We start from the raw sequence: 7,958 nt of genomic DNA, 5'->3' as shown, positions 1-7,958 counted from the left end.
AGGGAGGGAAGGAAGGAAGGAAAGAAAACAGGGAGGAAAGGAAGGAAGAAGGAAAGAAAGAGTAACTACCCTCAAGAAGCTTACATTGGAAAGTATATATACAATATATTTGAAAGAAAGGGGGATCTGGAAAGGCATATGTAGGAGGTGGCACTCGAGGTGTATAATGAAGGAAGGCAGCGTTTCTATGAGGTGAAGGGAAGAATGCAATACACCCTAGGCCTGGGACAGACCACACAAAGATACAGAAATGAGAGGAAATTTTCCTTTGAAAATTCAATTTCCTCCTTTTGCTACAGGACCAAAGTAGGCTACCCTATGTTAAGAGGGATCAGGCCATTTCTACTATTCATTTCAATGATCCCTGAGACCTGTAAAACCCCTCCTGAAACCAAACCTCAGACACTGTGGCCTCTCTCTGCTGGCTTTGTGGCCCTTCTCTAAGCTCTTTGCACACAAATAACTACCAAGTCCACTCTTCTAGTTATACTTTCCCCCATTAAATTAGGAGGGCCAACATTTGCTATAACTGTTGGGGTGTTTCCTAATTGTAAGTGAATTTATAGAGGGAGGAGATGCTGTTGTGAGCTTTCTGGGCATTTCAGAAGTCTCAGGAAGTAGGTATCATTAGCACAGGCAAGGGAAGATCTGCAAACTCAGTTGTGCAGAAGTCAAGGAAAAAAACCCACGTGTGCTATAGAAATATAGTAGCAGATATTTAAGGGCATTGAAAGTAGGATTTCTGGGACTGTCCCCTTCATCCTATCCTAATGCATAAGAGTGACATGTTAATATCCCAGAATTCCTATAGACTTGGAAACACTAAAACCATAGTGAATAAACAATACGAGCCTATAGTTGGATTTACAGAACTGTAATGTGGAACAGATTCCTGTCTCCCATCTGCTGAGGCCTTCATGTAATTGTGTAATTGTCATGCATTGAATTCTCTAGGATGAGAGGCATTATGTAAATCCAAATAGTGGAGGTAATAGGATGGCAATACATTTCTTAAATGTATTTTAATGAATTTTTCTTTCATGACATTCCTCTAATCAGTCCTTTCTTTTCCATTCACATTGTCTACTTTAGGCCATCATCATCTCTCATCTACACTATGGCAACAGCCTGCCTCTTCCTTACTACATTTTACACAAGAGTCCTCTTCCTAAATACAAATCTGACTGATTTTACTCTCTTACTGGCTCCCTGAGGCTTACTATCCCTAACCTGAATATTTAAGACCCTTTGTGATCTGGCTACCATCTACCTTTTTAGCTTTCCTCTGCTTTTGTCTTCACATACCCAATGGGAAATCCAACTACGGTGGACTCCGTAACCCTGAAAAATCACATGTGAATTTGCATTTACTTAGATTCTTCTCAAAATATCTTTATTTTCTCAGTCCAGACTATTCTTCATGTCCTGCCCAGCTCCCACCTCTGACTATGGGCTCTGATTTATAAGTCTTTCCTGATCAGCCCACCAGGAAATGATCTTTTCTTCTGAACTCTGATAGCACTCTGTTCCTTGTACACTGGACTTAGTTCCCCTATAAGACTGTAAGTGCTCCCTGATCTGTCTTAATAACTTCTTATAACCCACAGTATTCAGTAGTATTGTGTAGGTATACAATATAACCTTGAAATTATTTTCAAAAATAGTGCACATCATGCTTTGCCTGATGAAGAAAAAGACTATTCAGATACATAACAAAAAGCCCAGTTACTCAAGTTAAGGAAAGATTTAGAGTTAAGTATTAGATTACAATTTTTAAAAAAACACCTCTGCAAAGATACATTTATTAATTTTTTTCTCTTAGACTTCGAGCATAACAGGGACATTTTAAGCCAGGAAGCTGGGTGATACTATTGGCTTAGAGGAGTCAGCAAGATTTGAATTAAAATTCAGTCTCAGACTGTTGACTATCTGTATGTATGACTATGGGGAAGTCATCATTTTATTTTGTAATTTTATAAATTATTTTAAAATGAAGGGGTTGGGCTTGATGGTCTTTAAGGTCCCTTCCTGCTTTAAATGTGTGACCCTATATGGGTTAAGTTGGGTAGAGAAAAGCTAAGGGAGTGAAGCAGGAAAAGTATGAAATGAGCCGAGAAAGAATGATGAAAGGGAAGTTCTAGCAAGTAGGTATAGTTAGTATACATGCATTCCTGAAGATGTGATCTAGAAAGTGAATAAATGGATTTTTGAGCAATACTTTGCTTCTCTTTGGGGGGAGGCCTTCTTCCTTCTCCCTCACTCATGAATGTGGGAAGCCCCTTGAGGGCAGGGATTGGCTCATTTTTGTTTCCCCACACTCAGCACCTAGCACTGGGTCTATCACATGAATAACTGTGTTGAAATGAACAAATGAAATGTTTCTACCTAGAGAGAAAATGAACATCCACCAAACCAAAGGAAAGTCACTGAGTTGGAAAGGACTTTAAGTTAATCAAGTAGTTAAATCTCTTTCCAGATAAAACTAATGATTTGCAAGTAAGTAACTGCTAGGTTTAAAACCCAAGCCTGCCATTTCAATATTATAGAGCATAAGTGAACTTGGTCCATTCCCGCGTAACTCCCCTTCAAAATAATTACACTGTTTTGACTTAGGAGTAAAACTTTTGTTCCAAAGTGAACTAGAACATTTAATTACAGTTGGAAAGAAGCCTTATATGGCCAGGTGGCTCAGTGAGTAAGAGCACCGGCCCCAGTGTTGGGATGACCTGGGGATCAAATCCAGGCTCAGATACTTAGCACCCCACCCAGAAATAACTGGCCGTGTAACCTTGAGCAAGTTACTTAACCCCAATTGCTTTAAAAAAAAAAAAGAAAGAAGCCTTATATAAATTAACATTATGCATTGACATTCATTACTTAAAAAAAAAACTAACAAAAGCAATATTAGGTAAATTTGGGAGTAGTCCATCTGTTGAGTAAATTTCAGTCTCTTCTTTTCACTATAATACACCATTATTGCAAATTGTGAATGCCAGACATTACTGGAAGTCATTTATATACTTCTCTAGTTATTAGCATATTAAATATCTATATTAGGGCAGGTTTTTGAACATATTATCATTCTATTGCTGCAGCAGCATTAAGTATGAGGATGAAGACTTTTTGAAAATGCATCCTTTGAACAGATAGCATTGTCCTGATGGCCTGTTAAACCTCTGAAAACCAAGGTGACTGTGGTTGCAAAGTGGGAATAACTACACTGACATAATATGGAAACTGTGTCCCTCAACTGCCACTGGAAGACTCAAGAATATAAAATAATACCAGAGTGCTGCATTCTGGATGCTGCCTCCCTAAAGCATATTATAGTGAAAAGAACACAGTTCCTTTGGAGTCAGCGGACCTAGATTCAAAACCCAGTTCTGAAACTTATTGCCTCTGTGAGTGACTCAGGAAATATGACTCAACTTTCCTGGGAATCAGTGTCCTCATCTGTAAAAGGATGGAGTTGGATTAGAAAGACTTCTAAGAGCCTTTCCAGCTTTAAGTATATGATCTTATGCTCCTCTAATGGGAGTCTTGCAACCTCCTCTCAAACGAAAATCATCCAACTGATGATGGCACATGAGAGAATACAGGAAAGCACAAGTTGGAAACCATCCAATGGAAATATCTTAAAGATTAGCATTTTGTTAGCCGAGGACCTGTGGCTTTTTTCTCCCTTGGCTGTTGGATGTTGTGTTGTTTTGATTCTCTGTAAGATGCTCCACGCTGGAACTACATCAAGTACTGTCCTGATGATGGAATTTTCCTAGATGTAGAAAGCAACTGCCAGGAGTAAAGTGAATGATAGTCCATTTTCCAAATGAAAGAGTTAATGTGGGAAAAAGAACTTAGAAGATCAAAGGTGGTTCTAGGGAGCCAGATTCCCCTCCAGGGTATCCTTAATTCATTCATCATTCAATTGACAAAAGTTCTAAGTACCATTAAGTATCAGGCACTAGGAATTCCAGAAAATCTGGGGTAGTCATTTCATTTCCTCCAACATAGGTATCCTCTCCACTTATTAACTTTCTCCACCATTCTTGTCTTCCTTTTAAAAAAAAAAAATATTTTTTAGTTTACATCATTCATTTCTACAAGATTTTGAGTTACAAATTTTCTCCCCATTTTTCCCTATTCACTACCCCAAAACAGTGATCCCACTGAATCTGCTCCCTCCCGTATATCTTCTCCCATACCCCCTCAGACTTTCCAGTAGGGCACGGTGGATCTCTATGCCCCAGGGCCTATATATCTTATTTCCCAGTTACATGCAAAATAATAATATTATACATATATTTTAAACATTTGATTTTAAAACTCTGAATTCCAGATTCTTTCCCTACCTCCCTCATCACCTTTACTGAGAAGATAAGCAATTCGATATAGGTTGTACATATGTAGCTATGCAAAACATTTCCATAGTGGATATATTGTGAAAGACTGACTATATTTCCCTCCATCCTATCCCACCCCCACTAGTTCTATTCTCTACTTTGATCCTATCCCTTTTCAAAAGTGGGTGCTTCCAACTTCCCTCCCTCCCAGCCTGCCCTCTCTTCCATAATCCTCCCTTTCATCCCATTCCCTTCTACTCTCCTGTAGGGTAAGATACCCTATTTAGTGTGTATGTCATTCCCTCCCTAAGCCAAATTCAATGAGAATAAGGTTGACTCATTCCCTTTTACCTTCCTATTCTTCCCTTCCATTGTAACAGTTTTCCCTTGCCTCTTCTATATGAGATAATTTATCCCATTCTGTCTCTCCCCATCTCCTCTCATTATATTCCTCTCTCATCTCTTAATTCCATCTTTGAAATATCATCCCTTCCTATTCAATTGGGCCTGTGCCCTCTATGTATACCTGTACATATATATACACACACTTACATATGTATTCATATGCCCATATACCCTCCTATATAGACATGTATATACATATATATATGTATGTACACACACATACACTGAGAAAAGTTTCATAAGTTACAATTATTGTTTTTCCATGTAGGAATGTTAATAGTTCAACTTTGATAAGTTCCTCATATTTCTTTTCCCTATTTGCCTACTCATGCTTCTCTTGCTTCTTGTATCCAAATGTCAAATTTTCTATTCAACTCTGGTTTTTTTCATCAAGAATGCTTGAAAGTCCTCTATTCCACCAAATGACCATATTTCCCCCCTGAAACATTTTTGCTCAGTTTTGCTGGGAGGTGATTCTTACTTTTAATCCCAGCTCCTTTGACCTTCAGAATATCATATTCCAAACCCTTCCATCCCTCAGTGTAGAAGCTGCCAGATTCTGTGTTATCCTGATTGTGTTTCCACAGTATTCAAATTGTTTCTTCCTGGCTGTGTATAATATCTTCTCCTTGATCTGGGAACTCTGGAACCTGGCTATAATATTCCTAGGAGTTTTCTTTTTGGGATCTTTTTCAGGAGGTAATAGGTAGATTCTTTCAACCTCTATTTTGACCTCTAGTTCTAAAACATCAGGGCAATTTTCCTTGAGAATTTCTTGAAGGATGATTTCTAGCTTCTTTTTTGATCATGGATTTCAGTTAGTCCAATAATTTTAAAATTATCTCTCCTGGATCTATTTTCCAGGTCAGTGGTTTTTCCAATGGGATATTTCACATTGCCTTCTATTTTTTCATTTGTTTGAATCTGTTTAATAGTATTGTGTTTTCTCATAAAGTCACCAGTTTCCATTGGTTCCAATCTAATTCTGAAGGAATGATTCTCGTCAGTGAACTTTTGAGATTCTTTTTCCATCTGGCAAATTCAGCTTTTTAAGGCATTCTTCTCCTCATTGGCTTTTTGAGACACTTTTGCCATCTGAATGTCTATTTTTTAAGGTGTTATTTTCTTCAGTCAGGTTGTTGAGTCTCATTTCATAATTTTCTTGTATCATTCTCATTTCTTTTTCCAGTTTTTCCTCCACTACTCTTATTTGGTTTTCAAAATACTTCTTAAGCTCCTCTATGGCCTGTAAGCAGCTTATTCTTTTCTTGGAAGCTTTTGGTGCAGGAGTTCTGACTTTGCCGTTTTCCTCATGTTCCATGCTTTGATCCTTTTTGTCCCCAAAAAAGGAATCCAAAGTCGGGACTACTGTGCTTGCCTTGCTTCCCTTGATTGCTCGTGTTGCCACTCAATTACTTCACTTTTGAGCTTTTTGCCACAGTAGAACTCTGCTACCAGAGTGGGGAGCTTTGTCCCAAATTGCTGGGATTTTCTCAGCTAGTGGAGCTATTAGGTGGCTGCCCTCTCTGAAGCCTCCACACACTCTGGCACACTGGTCATGCACCCCAGGATGTCCACCCCAGACAGTGATCCAGATCCAAGAAGGTTAAAGGAAGAGTGATTACTCCTCAGACTAGTTGCTTGGTCCCCCTGATAATCTGCAGGCCAGGAGCTCTGAAGCAGACCCGTGGCAGTGGCTGACAGCCACCATGCCTCAGCTGCTTCTCGCCCCAGGGGCAAAGGCTGGACCACACTCCTACGCTCCCAGGTCCCAAAGTCCACGCACTGACTTCTCACTTTGTCCTTAGCATCTATGGGTTGATAATTCTGGAAATTGCCATAGCTGCTGGTGATCTGAAGTCCCTCCAGCTGGCTGCTGGTTGTGGCGGCCCTGAGGCAAAAACCTCGGGCTCTTGTGGGGCTGGGCTTGGCTTCGACAGCACTGCGCTGGCCCCTTCCTGCTGGCCTGTCTTCAGGGGGAGGTTATCCTCTCTGTCATTTTGTGGGTTCTGTAGCTCCAAAGTTTGTTTAGAGTCATTTTTTACATGAATTGGAGGAGGAGGAAGCGGGAGCCCTGTGGAAGTCCTGTTTCTACTCTGCCATCTTGATTCTGCCCCTCATTCTTGTCTTTCAATGCCCATCACATTCCACCAACCATCTTTTCTTCCTCTCCATTCTTCCAGTCTCACTAGAAGCTTGCAGAAATGTTAATTTTAATTAACTGCTCTTCCCACCTGCTGTTATTTTAGAAAATGTGGAATGTACCCAAGTTAATTTATTTTCAGTTTATAGAACTGTGCCCTTTATGATAATATTGCCTTAGGGTGCAAGTATAAAATAGAAAACATTTAGGTAAGAAATCTAAGACAACAGCTACAGTTACCAGCAAATATTAAAGGATCAACTGGGAAATGTCAATTTGGAAGGATTTGTTTTACATTCTCTCTAACAGGTCAGCAGATGCGGGCCTCTGTAAAACCTTGGCAAGAAAGAACTTTCACAAATAAGACCCTCTGGTTGGAAATACAGCCATGTCTCCATATGTGATATTTTGGAACTCTTGTGGGAACACTGATGGAGGCCAAGTTTAGGAACCACTGTATTGCCGGAAATTGACAACACGTAATGGAAATCAATTCATTTACTGATGCTAGTTCAATTACTAGTCCATCATAATCCCTTAAGAGATTTTAAAAATCCTCTTGGATCCAAGATCATATATTTAGGGCCAGAGGGGGCCTCAGGGGCATATATATATATTCTTGGGAAATGGAGAACATAGGTTAACAAACATTGATTAAGCACATATTATGTATGTGCCAAGCTCTGTTCTAAACACTGAGGGTAGAAAGAAAGACAAAAGACAGCTGCTGCCCTTAAGGAGCTCACAGTCTAATGGGGGAGACAATAATTATGTACAAACAAGCTGTGTACTAGACAAGCAGGAAATAATCAAAAGAAGGAAGGCACTAGAATTAAGAGGGATCAGGAAAGGCTTCCTGTAGAAGGTGGGATTTGGGCTGAGAATTGAAATAAGCCAGGAGGCAGAAATGAGGACAATCATGGCGGATGGCCACGAAAATGCCTGGAGTTTCTTCAGTAGGAAAAGGGAAGAATAGCTCTTTTATCCTGGCCAAGGTAATGGCTAGAACACACTAAACTGCTTTAATATTTCCAATTTCAAATCCCATTTCAAAGATCAGATCTGTCACT

At 39.6% G+C, this 7,958-nt stretch overlaps 1 protein-coding gene across 2 annotated transcripts in view; it reads right to left on the bottom strand.

The window, feature by feature from the left end:
• Positions 1-7,958, bottom strand: part of LYRM4 (LYR motif containing 4) — a 214,924-nt gene that overhangs the window by 178,976 nt on the left and 27,990 nt on the right. The window lies entirely within an intron of this gene.

The sequence above is a fragment of the Petaurus breviceps genome, unplaced genomic scaffold (assembly GCF_028583685.1).
Source record: "Petaurus breviceps papuanus isolate PSGF00001 unplaced genomic scaffold, PetGlider_PUasm1.0 582, whole genome shotgun sequence".
Taxonomy (NCBI): Eukaryota; Metazoa; Chordata; class Mammalia; order Diprotodontia; family Petauridae; genus Petaurus; species Petaurus breviceps.
This window is presented reverse-complemented; position numbering and strand designations above follow the sequence as displayed.